Source organism: Ipomoea nil, unplaced genomic scaffold (assembly GCF_001879475.1).
Source record: "Ipomoea nil cultivar Tokyo-kokei standard unplaced genomic scaffold, Asagao_1.1 scaffold2480, whole genome shotgun sequence".
Taxonomy (NCBI): domain Eukaryota; kingdom Viridiplantae; phylum Streptophyta; class Magnoliopsida; order Solanales; family Convolvulaceae; genus Ipomoea; species Ipomoea nil.
In genome coordinates, this window is record NW_017618908.1 from 629,312 (window position 1) to 648,363 (window position 19,052).

Sequence of the window (19,052 nt, forward strand, 5' to 3'; positions counted from 1 at the left end):
CTCCTGAGTCCTGATTGTACCAACTTTTCTTTGATTCTCTAGGCACCATAACCCCCCCCCCCACCCCCTCCCCCCTCCACCACTTCACCATACTCCGAAAGTTTTGGGTGACGAGGTAAACCCGCAGTCATTACCCGATGGTCTGTAATGAGTAAATCCCGCCTTGTGACCCTAGCCGGCAAAAGACCACAAGGAGATAATTGTCCCAAGAAGACCAATAATCCGTTCCAACTAGTAGTCGAATTTGGAACCTTGTGATTACCAAGCTAACTGTCTGACCAATTTGGTTGGGCTGCCCCCCCCCCCCCCCCCCACACATTAAGAGTTTTATTATTACTAGGGCCGGCCCTGTCCTCGAGCAGGAAATCCTGATCGACCTACATTTAGGTGTTTGAACTGGTTCTAGCTAAGGTGGTCAAACATTGTGGGTAGATATGATTATGACATTAGTGCAGATAAGGCTCAAACACAGAAATAGCACTGAACCCAAGCTCACACCTTTACACATCTTGCAAGTGGTTTGACAGTTAGCTAGATAGAGGACCATAGAAAAAGATTAGTCTATTTCCTACCAAGTTCCACACCAATGTTTGCCAGAAAGCCTTTGGAAAATTGATATTTCAGGTCAAAAGTTGGTGGACTGACTTTCAGCACTGTGTCATGACTTTGAAATGAATTTATTACTTGTGTGCTTGTAGTGTTTTTACAGTGCTGCAGCAAAGTTTTGGTTCTTACTGCCACAGATTATCATGGAGGCAGGCAGCGAGTGCAGAAATGTTACTAGACTGACAGTGATTGAGAAGGATGTGCCGGAGAAACTTGCCCAGAAAAGGCGAAATCTCTCGCCCCAAGGGCCCCATACGCTGGTCCCACCGGATTGTAGATGGGTAAATCTCAGTGACCCCACCGTCCATTAGGTAGGAGGACCAGTGCCTAGTGCCCAGAAAGAGTCACCCCACAAGAAGGTAAAATTCCCACACTGTAACTGTCGGAGCTCGATCGTTCTTAGTTTTTACCCACAATTTGACACTCAAGAACCAACTGAGTTACCCGTGTGGGGATGCTAGAGAAACTTTGAAGCAATGAAGAGAGAGAGAGAGGGGTATGGAAGAAAGATAGATAGATAGATCCACCAGAAACACACACACCTGTCAAACTTGCCCCACAAAATTATGATGCAGAAGCCTCACTCCACATGGTTGTATAGATTTGAGCCTACTTTTGTTTCCTAGTCCTTTACTTTCTGTGGTTATTTATTTGTTGGAGTTTCATTTTCTTTTCCATTCTTCCACTGCATACTGGTTGTTGGAGTAACATCAAAATGCCAAAGATTCCTAGAGACATGACCCCCCCCCCCCGCCCCTCCCCCCATGGTGCTTTCAACCAAATGCATATAATATTTTTTCATCGTTAGAGATAACGATACAAATTTGAATGTAAATTCGATCACATTTATGACAGTCATTTTGAGCATAGTATGGTTCAATTTTTTAATTGTAGTTAAGCATGGCTAGCTGTCAAATCTCAATAGTGTTGATATAATCATGTCTGTTTATGGTCCTTCGTATAATTGTGTGTTGTTCAGTATGATGACGCGTGTCTCTTTTCTGGGTTAATATTGTTTGAAGCCTCTGTATCGGTCCAAATTTTCTTCTGCCATTTCTGCAAAATCTTATGCAATGCTGCATCCCAGTTATAAACCAATGGTGAAAGTTCCCTTTTTATTTTCTTAAATCATTTATTTTCCCAACAATAATTTACTCTAAAAAATTTATTTCTTAATCATCCTCTGATTTACAGGGAAGCAAGCAGCTTGTGAAGGAATAGAAAAATCTGCATCCCAGTTATCAAAGACATAGGGGGTGGGGAGTGGTGAGGGGGTGAAAAAAAGATCATAAAGAGATAATCCGTTTAAGTTGTCTATAACTGATTGTTTTAAACTAAGAACGGCAAAATCATACAGGGTAGCTCAAGTGGCAAATGAGCTCTCTTTGTGGGGGAGAATTCTGGAATAACCTAGGTTCGATTTTCACAAATGACGATTCCTTTTAGGTCAGCGGCGTAACACATTAATTACGATAATAATTTTGGAGCATTGTAATTTAATAAGTAATATACAATGAATACCTTTAGACTAGATGTGCCTATAATTTAGCGAGAGAATTTTTACTATGTCCGAAGTTAGAAATCATAAATTAGAAAAAAAAAAAAACACACACACACAGAGACTAGGTTGTGTATAAAAGGATGTCGGCTCAATGCTAATTTGTATTAGATCTATCCAAAATAAAAGACAAAAGAGGGATTATGATAATAATGTGTAGTATATATATGATTTGATTTGAAGGCTCCCAAAATTGTTGTCTTCCTAATGTATATGAACTAGATGTTGGGTCGTTCCTTTCTATTGGTGGCCCATGATGATTATGTGTAGTAGATGTAACACATAATTTATCTGGTAATAAATATTATGTTCTCCGCCTAACTTACTGAGACACATCCCGCAACTCTGTTATAGTATCTGTTCATAAACTACTTTAGCAACTTATTGAAGCACACAAAGAGTCCATACCACTTTTAATGAGAATTGAACCCATGATTTATTTTTGGAAGAATCACTTCGTGTCATTAGACCATAATGTCATTTAGTATATATAACATTGGTCATTGTTTAAATATCTTGAGCACTTTCCATATCACAACTAAAAAAAAAAAAAAAAAAAAAAAAAAAGAGCAAAACACACACCACCAAACATACACTTGATATTTTCCTTTTTTTGTCGAGACCTACACCGTTTTTTATGATGATAAAAATTGACAGTCATTATTTGAAAATGTGCATTGGATAAATATCACTCTATGTAATGGTTCGTAAACTACAAATAGAAAACATAAATCACACTAAAAAATCTTATGTGAATGCGTTAAGAGACATCATTATATGAATTTGAAATTTGTTGAAAAGTCACAATTATTAGTGGGTACACCTAATATCTATGCCCCTTGCCCGTTGCTCAAGGAATATGTCTTAAAAAGAGTGTGAACCATCCAAGAAAATCATACTATAATAAATCTCTTTGTCAACAAATCTCAAATAATATATATATGTAGTAGATTATATAAATTATTATATTATATCAAAAGCTTTACAGTGTCATATCCCACTGTATTATAACAGTGTTTCGAAACATCAAATTAAGTTGAACAAATTTATGGCATTCATTTACATACTTATAAGTAAAAAAATACGTATAATTGATTACATATAAAATATTTTCGGTGTGTAAATTATATGTAAGGGAGAAGGATGGTATGGTATATGGTAAAATGGTATGGCCAAGCACATGTTGTGCTGGAGGGACACATTTTCTAGAGATGATATGAAATTTGAAGTGATAGGTAGGTGGTGACTGCAGGTGTGGTTTTTAGGGTTTTTATTTGGAGATGGAGAGCATATATATATATATATATATATATATATATATATATATATATATATATATATAAATCTATGTGCTTCATGAGGAGAGGACATGGATGTTGTAGGAGCATGTGACATTTGTTGTGCTTTCTTGACTTGTTCCCCAACTACATTCACATATTTTGAGCTATATGTCTTTTATATTGTAATGATATATCACGAAATAAATTAATATAATCAAGTTTTAAATAGTCTTAATCATAAATAACTTTTTTTTTTTAATGGTATTACTACATATACATGCGTTCGAATTCTTAACCATATCTTGATCGGGAATAACTCTTTCAATTCCAGGACATTATTATATACACATTAGTTCAAACTCTTAACCATGTTTTGATCAGGTACAATGTTTTCTACGATATGATATGATATTGTTGCATACACATGAGTTCGGACTCTTAATCAATCACATTTTGATGATATGGTACAAGTCTTTCAAGCTAGGGCATTGCTACATACACATGTTAGGCGTTTCTCGGGCACCCGGGAGCACCTAACGCCTACGCACCCGGATTTTTTTTATTTAAAAGATTCTTTTAAAAAAATATTAAAACTTGGTAATTATAAGCTATTTAATACTTTAATAGTTGGCTTAGACGGTCGACCGCCTAGAACAATGATTCCGTAAAAATTTTAAGCGGCTGGTCACTGTCTAGCGTCTAAGCGCGATTTTTGCAACATTAATAATATTATAAAAATATTTCAACTCTTGAATATAATATTATAATGTAATATATTTATCAATGTTACTTAGAGCATCCACACTTGTGGATATTGTGGGGAGAATTCAGAATTAAATCTTCCCTTCATGAGATAATAGCTAGTGTGGACATGAGATAATTGAAAAATAATCTCCCTGCAAATGTAGGGAGATTGTCAGAAAAAAAAAAAAAAAAAAAAAAAAAAAAAAGAGAAAGAAGAAGAAGCAAGGCTGTGCGCGTTCGCGCACAGCCTTGGGCAAAAGCCGGGCGCGTGCACTGCACGCGCCCGGAGGCGCGTCAGGCGCGCCAGTCGGCGCGCCTGACGCGTCTGACTACTTTCTTTTTTTTTTTAATTTTTTTTTTTGTTTTGTTTTTTCTTTTTTTTTTTTCTCTCCTCTCCCACACTCTCTTTCCTAATCACTCTTACATTATCTCCCCATTCTTCCCAACCAATGTGGATGCTCTTATGTATGTAGTTGTATGTATGGTTAATTATTAATTAAATAATTAATTCCTTTTCAAAAGTGAAAAGGAATCTTTTTTGTGTGTAATAAAACATTCGACATGGTCAACATAAAGTCTGTTGTATTAAGTTTCGATCTGACGAATTAGCAAAACAATAAACAAAGTGCTTGGAAATGATTCTGTTCACTGTCCTGGTTATCAAAGTTTGGACAAAAGCTGTTCTATTTTTACCAATAATATTATAATAATAACTCTATATAATATAATTTTCTTGTTAATTGAATCATTATTTCTATCTACTTGGACACATATATACTTATAAAATATTAAATGACAAAATTGACAGGTTTTGCTAGGTATTCAAAAATAATAATATTACAAATTCTGGTAGGTTAAGACAGTTAGTAAATGAACTGTTAATATAATTTGTAAGGTTAGAGGTTTGACATTTGTAGTGCATCGTCATAAAAAAATTGTTATTACACATGAGCGAGATTTATCCCGTGCATATACACTCTCAAATAATGGATGCAGGTTTCTCTTGTAATTAAAAAAAAAAAAAGTTTCAAACTAAATTTCTTTCAACAAAAAGTTAAACTCTACGGGCGTGAATTTAGGTTAAATCTGAACCTTACCATCCTGAAAAATTGAAAATATTCTTGGATGTTCTATGAAAAAGAAAAAAGAAAAAAGTTAAAGAAACTTGCTATTTTGAAGTATGGTGTAATTAGGAGAATTACCCTATATAATCTTAGCCACAATCTATATTTTAAATTCATTATTAATTAAGTGTGTATGCTATCATTAGAGTAAGGTGTTCAAAATTATTATTATTATTATTATTATTATTATTATTATTATTATTATTATTATTATTATTATTATTATTATTAATTTATTTTTTTTGGGCAGGGCTTATCATTGGAGAAATCTTAATCATGATCATTTGTCTCTCCAGAGGTTGAAAGTTGTAATGTAAAGCAAGCAAGCATACATACATATACATACACAGAGTCACACATATATATGCATTGTAGTTATTAGTGGTAGTGTTGTCTTTTTTTTTTTTTTTTTTTTTTTTTTTTTTTTTTTTTTTTTTTTAGTTTTCGTTGAAAATTATATGATGCCAACTTGTTTAGAAATTAAAATTCAAAATTTCTATTTTTTTTAATAGATTTATCTTCCCCAATCATCTTATATTATATTATCAAGTGGCCATCCTCCACGTTTATGTGACAGATTTTTGTCCTCCCAACCCCAACATTATAATCTTAAATGCAAATCAAAGTTCAAAGGGACTGCATGTATATACATACTTTTTGTCTACAAATAATCACTCTCTTAAGGAAATACAAAAAATAAATAAATAAATAAATAAAATTACGAGAGCACATGAATTTAGAACAAAATGCGTGTTTAATGCACTGTCATATAGGAGGTTGTGAGTTTGAGCTTAGTGGATGCGATATTGACTTTTTGTACTTCAGTAGATTGAGAATAAAATTAAGACCATGCAAATTTTTAATTGGATGGTGTGGAACACACTACGTTAACATTTAATGAATTTTTTTAATCAATCCACAAACACTCATAAAATATGTGTGTATAGGTGTGATGTATATATATATATATATATATATACACACACACACACACGTTATACACACACGTATATATAAGTATATGCAGTAGACTATGTGGTTTAATGGTACCCGGGTTGGACTTCCATTTGGAAGGTTGTGAGATCGAGCCTCAGTGGAGGCGTTATTGGTTCTTTGTGTTTCAGTAGGTTGAGAAAGTATGTGAATAGGCAGTAGACACGTCATGAATTATGTCTTTTTTATCAATCCAACAGATTCTCATCAAATATGAAGTATGTGTGTGCATACATAATGATGTATACATACACACATTATACACTACATATAACATATGTATATATATAAGTATATCTGTATATGCAATAGACACGTCACCTATTACGTCACATACCGCGTTCAACACATGAATCATTTGTGCATATACAATAAATTAAAGAAGCAAAGAATCAAAACCAACAACCAACATCACTATTTGAGCGACAATAATAATCTATCTATCTGTGTAAAGTAGTAAATATAATCTTAAAACTTTTTCTTTAAATTGTGCATGTCGTGTTGGTCACACGAAGCAACAACACAACAACATTGTCAAAAAGTCATGGCCGGCCAATTCAATCTCAATCAATAATGAAAGTGGATATGAAAAGATTGAGGGGAAAGAAGCTAAGCTTGGCTTAGCACTAAACTATATGGAACAAAGAAAAGAGATAAGAAAGTGAGATTTGGGGGACAGTGTAGTGAAGATAACACTACGCCATGGAATTGAAGAGACTTGAGATGTTGACTGAGTTAGGGTTAGTGGACCCCTAATTAATGGGGGATTAACACATCTTACTAGAACCACACATGGGTGAGGAGATAACACAGCAATTTTGGTCCGGCAAAGACTTGACACCAACCACTGTTTTGTTTGTTGGATTGAGAAATCTTCTTTTCTTGTCATTTGGTTCCTCATCTTATTAATCATCATCATTTTAAGATTATTGTTACTACGTACGTGCCTATGCTAAACAACATTTTAATTTGTCCTATATATGGTTCCCTTTTAATAATTAATTCATTACTTCACTCGTGATATATATTATAATGTGCATTTTTTTTATCGATCATTACTATTTTAGATAAATTTAAATTCTTGAAGCCTCTGATTATCGATCATAACTGCTAGAGATTAATTTCGCGGTTTTTGATTACTCAACAGTGGTCAAAACCCTAGGATTTTTTGTCGGAAATAGACTTTCTAACCACTTGGGGCATCATGAAAATTCCTAGTTGCTACTTCCAACCACCCCATTAAAAGTGACTAGTAACATTGACCAACAAAGTAGGTCTAAAACTTTAAATGGTTAAATGTCGAAATGTCTGTTGAGCCATTAATGTGCAATCCAACTATAAGCTTAGGTTTTTAGTTGAGATGGAGCACATGCTTCAATTTGGTATCAGAGCCAGACTAAAGGTTATGAGTTTGAATCTCAGCGCCACACCGCACACGTGAGGGGGCATGTTGAGCCATTAATGTGCAATCCAACTATAAGCTTAGGCTTTTAGTTGGGATGGAGCACATGCTTCAATTCTGTCTTCTTATTTGAAAAATAAAATAATTTTTTTTTTGGTAAAAAAAAAAAAAAAAGAGAACGAAAATGGCAAAATTTTCAATAGCGCTAGGCCAATTGTATCTTTAAAGAGTTAAAGATGAACTGCGGCGTCAGAAAAATGTTTCAACTTATAATCAGAAATGTGACGAGAACGAAATATAAATCATTCAATTTACACAAATATTAAAGCATATATATATATATATATATATATATAGTTGCACTTGGGTGCGAACGGCTCGCCCAGGCGCGAAATAGGAATGGATTCTGTTCGTCCACGTGTCCAGATCTAATGGATGAGAAACAATGATTTTTTTTAAAAACGCGGTGACATTTTCGTAAATAATTGAACATCGAAGTGCAAGTAAAATGTATTACAAGTGCATGTAAAATGTATTATAGGTGCAAGTAAAAATTTACACTGAGCATCAATACTTAGTTGCACTTATAGTTCTAAGTAGTTGCACCTATAGTTCAAAGTAGTTGCACACATAGGTATAAGTAGTTGCATCTAGGTGTATGAATGTTTGCGAATGGTTTTCAGGAGTATTACTACCCGCTGAACTCAGATCAATGAATGTTAACAAGACAAAATTACATGCACTTATAGGTGAAAGTAGGTGCACATATAGTTATAAGTAGTTGCACCTATAGTTATAAATAGTTGCACATATAGTTATAAGCACACCCAGGTGCATGAATGGTTGCGGAAAGTGAATTCTAACAAGGAAAAATTACATGCACTTATAGGTGAAAATAGGTGCACTTATAAGAGATTTTACTTGCACTTCGATGTTCAATTATTTACAAAAATGCCACCGCGTTTTTTTTTAAGTTATTAGATCTGGACACGTGTCACGCGCTGATTCGTTCGCATTTCCTTCCTGGACACTTATTCGCACCTGAGTGCGTCCCTATATATATATATATATATATATATATATATATATATATATATATATATATATATATATATAGGTGGTCCTAAATCCTCAGTCCTAAATATGCATGTATGGTTTGGGGGATTGAAGTTCCTACTTCCTAGTATTAAGTTTTAGTCAGAAACTGCATTATTTTAACCTTAGCTCATTGGTATGATCATAGGTTGTGGTCCTCCGATCCATTACTCTTTTATCTCTCTTTCCAAATTCTATTTCAGTCAAGACTTAGGCTTCATAGCCATTCTTCATATGGATTAAAATTTGGGTTATACAACTCTTCCACACCGACCTTAAAGAAACAAGTATACTTACTATTTTAGGTCATGTAATTAATCATTATCTCTTCTTTACAATGCTTTGGAGTTTAGACTTTAAACTTATAATTTAAGAGAAGTGAGATCAGAAGAAATATGATTCTTTTTTTTTTTTTTTTTTAAATGTCGAGATTCAAACTCATTATACCTAAATTGAAGGATGTTGATGGCGATATACGATATAGGGATGGTAGCAACACGGCGAGACAGAAACAGGAAATAGAGTCCTTGTCCCCACCCCCGAATTCAATCCATATTCGATCATAGTCCCCGCTCCATCAGGGACGGGGATTTCCCGTCACAATTTTTCGGTAGAGTATAAAATAATATATATTATTTTAATTATATATTTAGTTTGTAAATAAATTGATATGGGAAGTTGTGAGTTCGAGGCTCAATGGAGGCGTTATTGACTCTTTGTGCTTCAATAGATTGAAAAAGTAGTTATGAAAATATACTACATTGTAATAGAGTCAATAACATTCAAAAAAAAATTTGATATATTTGGTTTAAAAAATTTTGATATATTTAAAATCCAATTAGCCTAACATTCATTTAATTGTCTTAAATAGAAGTACTACAAAATACTTCAAAACTTTTTTTTAAAAAAATACTTAAATATTAAAGTTGTTCAAATATTAAGTCCTTAACCAAAATATCAATTACCAAATATCCAAAACTCCCAAAACTCCAAGTATCCAATCATAAATACATAAGAGCCAAAATACTAAAAGTCTACACACACACACATATATAATTTACGAAATTAGGGCCAGGTTTTCGGCGGGAAATGTTGTCCCCGTCTCCCATGAGGATGGGAAAGCTCTCCCGATCCCCAACCCCGTACCCAAAAGAATTCCCCACCCCCTCCTCCGGCAGTGCAAGGATCACTTTTTTTTGTCTGGATCGGGTTAAAGCTTAATACGATGTGTATAATGGTCTATGAGGCATACATAATTATTCAAGAACTGTTCCTAACCCCAGAAGAGCGCCTCTCGACCTCCGAGGTTGGAATGTTGGATTCACTTAAATAGACAAATAACTCGTGAAATGTTTGCTCACCTATTCCATTCACTTTAGTCATTTTAGTGTAGACATGTGGTGTGACCAATCTGATTACACTATAAATAACAGAATAAACGTCATGTTCTCCTCACCGGCGAGATTCTTAGCATGTGTCCTCTCACCTTTGTGTATCCCTATATAAGCTAAAAGTATTTAACATATCACATGTAGTGACTAGTGAGTAATCTATTGTTAATAATACAACTTCTTTAATAACAAAAAAATATACATAATTTAATTTGGTTTGAAAAAAAATATCTAACCTAGCCTCTTCTCATTGGTGGGGGTGGACCTTTAGATCTTTTTAAGAAACATTTTTTCCCTTTAATTTAAAGCACAAAAAACATAGAAACATAATGGATGGTTTGAAAGACTATTTTGTGAAATGTAATTGATTGACAAAATGCATGTGTGAAAAAGTTATGTAAGGTCAGAGGAATATGATTTTCACCTCTTCTTGTCTTGCTTTACAATGGCACATCTGCAGGGATTGAATGGCTATATTCCACTGACAATCTGCGCTGTATGTGAAGACCCTTTACAAGTCCCTTCAACATATACATATAGGTATTCTTATGGTAGTGTTGATCAATTTTATTTTTTGTAGTACCAAATACAATTATATTATCTATGCTATTTAAATGTTACTAGATATGGTTAATGTTTGTCTTCACAATATCTTATGCAATTAGACATATCATATATATATATGCACCTAGTACAAAAAGTGTTGGTATCAATCGTCACCTTAGAAATTCCCAAAGTAATAAAATTTACAATTTTATTTTACATAATTTTAGAGATTGAGTTTTTATAGTATATATCATATCAAATTCATTATTTTAAAACCCCTATACTCATACCACTTACTGTTCAGAAAAACGGGATCAAGAGATCAAGAATAGAAAACGAAAATGAAAAAGAAAAAGAGCCACCACAGGAGCGAAGGAGATTTTTATTAATGCTGATGATAAAACATCTAGGGTTACAAGTATCAACAACCCTAATAATACATTTATAAAATTACTATTTCACTGTACCGCACCGCGGAGGAGTTGCCCTCGCACCCGGCCCCAATTTGCTCAATGAACCCATTTCAAGTTCAAACCACGTAGGCAAGTGTTAGTTGTTGCACCGTTTCATTGCACTCAGTTTCAGCACTTGTCATTTTCTAATAACATATGAGATTTACATAACACTTATGTACCCTGAATAAACCTATAAACGATAAGATAAAAATAAAAAATAAAGCAAATGAAATATGAATAAATAATTAATATAATTCTCATACCTAAACATGTCATCATCTTCCTCAAACAAATGCATGGATCAGAAAGGTGGAAATATGGTTTGCAAAAAAAAAAAAAAAAAAAAAAAAAAAAAAAAGAATGATATGCCAAGTCTTTTATCCAGCTAGCAAAGTTGGGAAGATCGAACTTTACGTCTCATCAATGTTGGTCGGGGGAGATATTCATATTTCTTTTTGTAGTAATTAATAATTGGAATTGTGTAATTACAGTGCATATGTTGTTGTCCTCTTGTTATTTTATATCCTCCACAATTGGATCCATACCCACTGTTAGATCAGGATGAGGTGAAACATATACACTCACTTCACAATATTAGCTTTGCTGGATTTGTGTTACGACTTTAGATAGGACCGTAACGGATGGAAAACCTTTCGGGCGAGCAGATTTCTGGCACCTAATCGTATTCGAGTTAAGGAAAACTCTAAATTCACACTTCGATAGGGTCGTAACAATTTGCTTCTTCTGTCTAATTACTTATCCTCCTCCTTTACCTCATGCAAAAACCCCAGAAAGGGATGACCGCATGAGTGAAATAGAATTAATCTCGTATCAGAGTTTTGACATAGAGTCTTTGTAGTATTATTTAACTCTCCTATGTAATTTACAGACTAGGTAAGATTTAATGTGAATGTTTGGTGGCAAGGCATGCTATTTTATATATATATATATATATATATATATATATATATATATATATATATATGAATTTGAATTTCATTCCTAATCTCTTATTAGAATGCAAAAAAGAGTGACAACATTATTTATAAATTTGTTATATCAATTGTTTTAATTGGCAAAACCACCCTACCAAACCTGGGCAGCTCATTTTGGGTCCATGATTTGTACTCTCACTTGTGGGAAACTCTTTTAACAACACATTTTAATTCATTTAAAAAAGTTACAATGTATTTATATTACTCCAAACTTTATTTTCAGTTTGGACAACGACTTCTTTAAGCTCTCATCACCGCAAAGTTATAAGTTTGTTCTAGTGTTGAGTCGGGAAATTAGATTGACTCGATTTACCTCCTCGTAATAGTAGACTTAGGGGACTGATTCATAGAGTCTACCGAAAACGAAAAATATAAAATATGGGTTACCCAAAAAAAAAAAAAAAAAAAAAAGAAAAGTTATAAGTTTATGACACTAAGGGGGTGTTTGGTTGGATGGAAATCAAATTTCATGGAAAAGATTTTCCATGAAATGTAGGAAAATGTTGTTTTACCTTGTTTGGTTGGATGGAAAATCTTTTCCATGGGGATTTGACTTCCCAAAGGTGAAGGAAAAGAAAATCCTACCTAAACATTGGTATTTTGTTTTCCAAAGGAGTTGGGAAGAAAATATAGTACTATTAGACTATTTTGCCCTCATCAAAATTTATTAACTACACATGTATAAATTATTGTTAAGGGCATATTGGTCTTTATATTCATAATTTCTTACTATTCCAAACCCAACCAAACAATGGAATTCATATTCCCAGTAATTTCTTTTTCACTAACCAAACAATGGAATCTATTTTCCTGGTAATTTGTTTTCCATGAAATTTGAATTCCATTTCCCTTCAAATATTTTCCAGCGAACCAAACGGGCTGTAAGATTAGTTACAATATAACAATGAGTTAGTACCCAAAATCGTCCTCGACTATAGTGGTTTTTCTCAATTTCGTCCTAAACGACTTTGGTGACCTAATATCGTCCCAGACTTTTGTGCTTCGCTCAATTTAATCCTCCATTTGTTATTCCGTCAAATTGGTGTTAAATAAATGGACAATTCAGTAATGTCAATATTGATCTCTCTTTACTTTCAACTTGTGAAGTGCGAAATTCCTCTTTCTTGTACAAATTACACCCAGAATTACTCCCGGACCTGCAAATCAAATTTTATATTCGCAGTTTTAGGAGTAATTCTGGGAGTAATTCGTAAAAAAAAGGGATTTCGCAGTTCACATGTCTATGAGTAAAGAGATGCCAATATTAAAATTACTGAATTGTCTATTTATTTAACACCAAATGGACAGAATAACAAATGAGGGACTGAATTGAGCAAAAACACAAAAGTCTGGGACTAAATTGAGCGAAACACAAAAGTTTGGGACGATATTAGGTCACCAAAGTCGTTTAGGACGAAATTGAGAAAAACCACTATAGTCGAGGACGATTTTGGGTATTAACTCATATAACAATTGAGAGAATGACTTTATGCAATATATATTAACTAGTGGGTTGAATAGATGGATATACATTCTCAATCGAACCTGTTACACATTATTTTTAGTGTGATTTATATATATATATATATATATATATATATATATATATATATTATTACGCAGAAACAAACTAAATTTACCAAATGTACACCTTTAATAAAAATGACTACAAATTTTCATAGTAATAATTAAAAAGAAAAACAAAAAAAAAAAAAAAAGAAAAAAAAAAAAAGACAAAACTGAAATTGGGATTCTGCGAGGTAGAGTTGGGGGCATGGAATGGGACCTTTGGGAACATTAGCGTGAAGTTGAAGCTTTGATGCATCTTCCGTTGCCAGGGCTCGAAAATCCTCGTATTTGTTTGCCATCATAGACCTCAATCCGTACAAAATCCTTTTAATTTAATTTTTTTTTTTTTTTTTTGGGTATGATCGACTCTATATTACAGTCTAGTATCTGTTCAATATACTTTTTCTATCAGTCATAGTCTAAAGAGTCAATATTCAACCACCGAAATTTGATTATATGATCTTTCCTCAAGGAGCGCCACAAGGTATCTTTTTGCTGAACCAAAAGATTGGGTTGTCCACTTTAGATAACTCATGCTCGATCTGGATTATTCTTAACGTATTCTTTATAGCTTATCAAGCATCTACCAATTAACTATTTTCCATGTCACCCTTTTATTTCGAGTGGCATTGAACAAGCAAGCAAGTAACTACTCCTACCTTAGATAGCTTCATTCACTTGCTTCAAACTCTTGTTGGCTCGCTAGAAGCTTATTATCAAGCACGGGTAGCCTTCTTTTAAGTAGTCATTTCTTATTACACATCACCTTCCCAACAATATCACTAAATGATATACACTTTAAATCAAAATTATCCTAACTCCAACCCTGAAAAATTAGCTCTAAAATGAAAATCAGGTTTGACCATAATTTAAGTACTACACCCCTATTCTTGAATGAAGCAATATTTTATCACCCACCGAATTAGACTTGACTGACCTTACCTAATCAACTTCACACACAGAAAGACCGAATTCATAAACTAAACTACACGTAATTATATATATATATATATATATATATATATATATATATATATATATATTACAATACTAATTAGACCGAATACAATCTTATTACAACTTTTTATATTCATTTTAATCGTACTTAATACAATCAGTACTTTAAAACTTTACATTATTAATAATATTTTTTTTTGAATGTTACTGGCCCTATTACATTATATTATAAGCCTCCACTAAAGCTCAAACTCGTAACATACCAAATGAAAGTCCAACCCGGGTACCATTAGACCATATAATCTTGGTACATTATTAATAATATAAAACATATGAAATATATAATTTTGTCAAATATACACTTGTAATATTATTATATACAAACATACATGCATATATACTATATTTTAGAACAAAAATAAGGTAAGGAGTACAAGTAAAGTGACGTGTGGGCAGTGGATCTTCGCACCACTAGTGCACGTGTTGGAGTAAAACTCACTTCGGAGCTTCTTCTCCTCCGGCCCCCCCAAGAATGGCTCAACTCTCAAGTTTACTTTTGTTCTTTTAAAATATTATTTTCCATCTGCAAAAGATTATATAATAAAATTATTTAAATATTGCAATCTATTGTGTATTCCCAATGTCTTTGTTTCTATTTATAAAAATTGTAATGTATTTTTTTTAATATCTTTTTCGCTGAGTTTGTCACACATGATCTTTCTAGTGTTATCTATTGTGTGGATACACGTCATTGACTTATCCAATAATGACTACAAGTTTCCTCGCATTCAAGAAAAATTAATTTTTTTTGTTAAGTTAGTAATTTGCATTAATTGATAAGTTTTATTAAACACAAAATATAAATTTTAAAAAATAAAACTTTAAATTATTACTGAAATAATAATTAAATAATCACCAATGACCTTGTGGGAGTTGTGGACACTTTTCCAAATAAAAGGTCATGGGTTCGAGCATCTCTTTGTACTTCAATAGATTAAAAAAAATATATGAATAGACACCACATTGTAATAGAATCAGTAGTATTCAAAAAACAATTAAATAATCAAACTATAAAAATTTCAATTCAACAAATATCAAGTAGTACTGACATGACTCTTTTTTTTATCACAAATTAAAATGTTTTCTCTTTTTTTTTTTTTTTTTTTTCAATTTAGATTGTGAAAATATATGAACTGGAAATTCATGATTACTTTCCTACTTTAACAGTGTTCTTTAATTTGTAATGATGACTTTGACCGCTTCAATTTTGTGTTGTTATTTGAGTTTTGAATTCTCTACTTAATTAGGCTACTTGATATCAACCTTCAAAGTCTCCTTTGTGGTGCGTATTAATTGCAAGAAGTTTCCAAGAATAATCTCCTCCTTTAAGTCATACTTCATTGTCCTCCATTCACCATCATAATAATAATAATATGTCCGCATGGACAGCTCAACTGATTATAGAGGTGAAAGTTGAAAAGAATGACTAGGAATCGAGTCGCGGCAGTGTGGGAGTAACCTCTCAAAGCGAGGGGGGTCCTTGTGCGCAGTAAGTAAAAGTCTAGCCTCTGTGATTCATATTCAGTTGGGTTACCATGATTTACATCCTCTCAGATGCTCTGTCGGGACGGGGTGTGGCGGGCCCTTAAGGTTGGGGTTCAACCTTTGGAAAGAATAACACAATTATTTTGATAACATATTATTAAAAGTTGTATAATATAACTTAGTAACTTATAGAGAAAGTATAGAACAGATACTACTTTGTAATAAAGTCAATAGTATTCCAAAAATTATCTTTAGCAACTTAGCTTTGCACTATTGTGCTGAGTTTGCATTGGTTCGTCGGTAAAAGAAAACCTAAGTTTGCAATGTTATTGTCCAAAGTTTTTTAATGAAAATTTTAATATTTTTCATTATTTATTCTCTTTTTAAGAATTCATTATTTATTCATAATTTCACCTCAATTGTATCATTATCTCCATCACCTTAAACATTTTTTAGTTGAAATCAAACACCCCTTTTATCCTCAAATTCCTTAAATTTTGAGAAAAATGAGTAAATTGGCATATGTAATGATGGGCTTGATGTGAAAATAAAAGTAAATAGCTAAAAGCTAAGTATTAAAGTGATCATAAAAATATTTGAACCATAATGCACTCATACATTTATATTCACCGAAGAACCACAGTTGTCGTTGTCATATAAAACTTATGATAGATTTTACAAATTTTAATAACGTGGGACCAAAACAACCAAAGCATAGTATATAACAATATATTATAATTGTCTTGTGACTTATATTAATTGGATGGAAGAGAAAGAAGAAGAAGAAAAAGTAAACCACATCGTAAAAATTAATTCTTAATCAACACATTGAAAAGTAGATTATAAAATAAAATTACAAATTTTTTTTTTTGTCTTCAAAATTTACTATTTTTTTTTTAAATTTTGCAATTATTGTTTCATTGTCATATTTAGAGCAAACCCATTTGTTTGAGTATTTTATTGATTTTTGTCAGCATGATTGGGAGAGAAAGGAGAGAATAAGAAAACAAAAATAAAAATAAAAATAAAAATAAAAAGAAGAAAAAAAAAAAACTCTCCCTTTTCTTGTGAATTGTCTTATAGCTGATCTAATGAATTAAGTTTTAATCTTAAAAAAAAAAAAAAAATTACCTCACGCACCTATTGGGCGCACCAAGTATGCGTCACACACAAAAACAACGGAGGAGACAATTTTACGCGCTAGGCACCCCTAGGCTGATGTAATTTTAGTCCGCCGGCCAACTAATTGACCGACTAGGCGCTGAGCTGGGCGCCTAACTCGGCTTAGTCGATGCCCAACTCGGCCGAGTGTTTTTTTACCTGGTCGGCTACTCCTCTTCTATATTCTCCAGTCATGTACTCAACTAACCATCTAACATATGTAATTGACTTGTTTGGGAGATTATAACAGTCTAACAATTTCCAATTCTAAGTGGAAAAAGTGAAAACGATATATTGAAATTACTCGGCCACCTAGACGCTAGGCATTTCTCGGGGGCCCTATCTAGCGCCTTATGCAACATTGCAAAAAACTCTGAATGGGAATACTCTTAGTCATCTACTTCAATTTTAATTTGACCATATTTAATTCACTTATAAATTTTACTACTTTGATTTATTTAGTAATTTATTACTCCCTATCATTTTTGTTAAATTAATGTTAGTTTTTGTATCAATTTAATTTGGTAATTTCACAACTCTAGTCTTCTTCACTTATTGAAAAACATTTTTTTTTTTAAATAAAAAGGGAGGAAAGTGCCCAAAAGACTAAACTACAACTAATGCATATATGGCAAAGTTGACCAACACCCATGCAATTATCCTATAAAAAAGGGTAGGAGGCTCAATGGAGCTTGTTACATGACCTAACAATCACGTGCATGTCTAATCGAGTTCTTGAAAAAGAAATTCGTTGTTGTATCATGATCTTCACAACTAATTAGTCCTTTTAGATTTTCGTTTTGATTTTTTTTTTTTTTTTTTTTGTTTATATTAGTGTTTTGGATATCATTATATTAAGATCAATAGTCTTAATTTTTTATTTTATATTTTTAAAAAATTTATTCTCATTATAGGGTCATACATAACCAAACATCTGATAACCATTTTAATTTTATCGTACTACCAAACATGCAAAATACTATCACCAAAACACATTACTATTACCAAGTATTTGATTCTAATTTCGATTTCGATTTCCTTGTACGAACCACACACACCCTAAGATCTGTGACCCTCGAAATTAAGTGTAACGTTTTAAAATGATACATGATGCAGTCGTAAAGGGTAGACATCATCAATTGGATAGACATTATCTAATTGTATATATATTTTTAGTAAATTTTATTTTTTGACGACACAAATGTCAAATAGACCCATCTGTGAAGTGTTCAATTCCCACTAAGAACTAAATTAAGTGTCAAATAGACCTATCTACTAGCTAAATTTATTCGATTGGCATTTTTTACAGGTTGTTAGCAGGTTTCCTATCTATTTATTAAAAATAAATTAATAAATAAAATAAAAAATTAACAATTAAAATTAAAAAAAAAAAAAAGAATATCAGCCGGCTATCCGGCAAAGACAGCCGGTGGATGATATTCTTTATTATTATTATTTTTTTTTTAATTTTTAATTTTTAATTTTTTTTTAATTTTTATTCTATTTATTTATTTTTAATAATTAAACAGGCAACCTGCTAGCAACCTGTAAAAAATACCAATCGAACAAATTTAGCTGGTAGATGGGCTTATTTAACACTTAATTTAGTTCGTGGTGAAAATTGAACACTT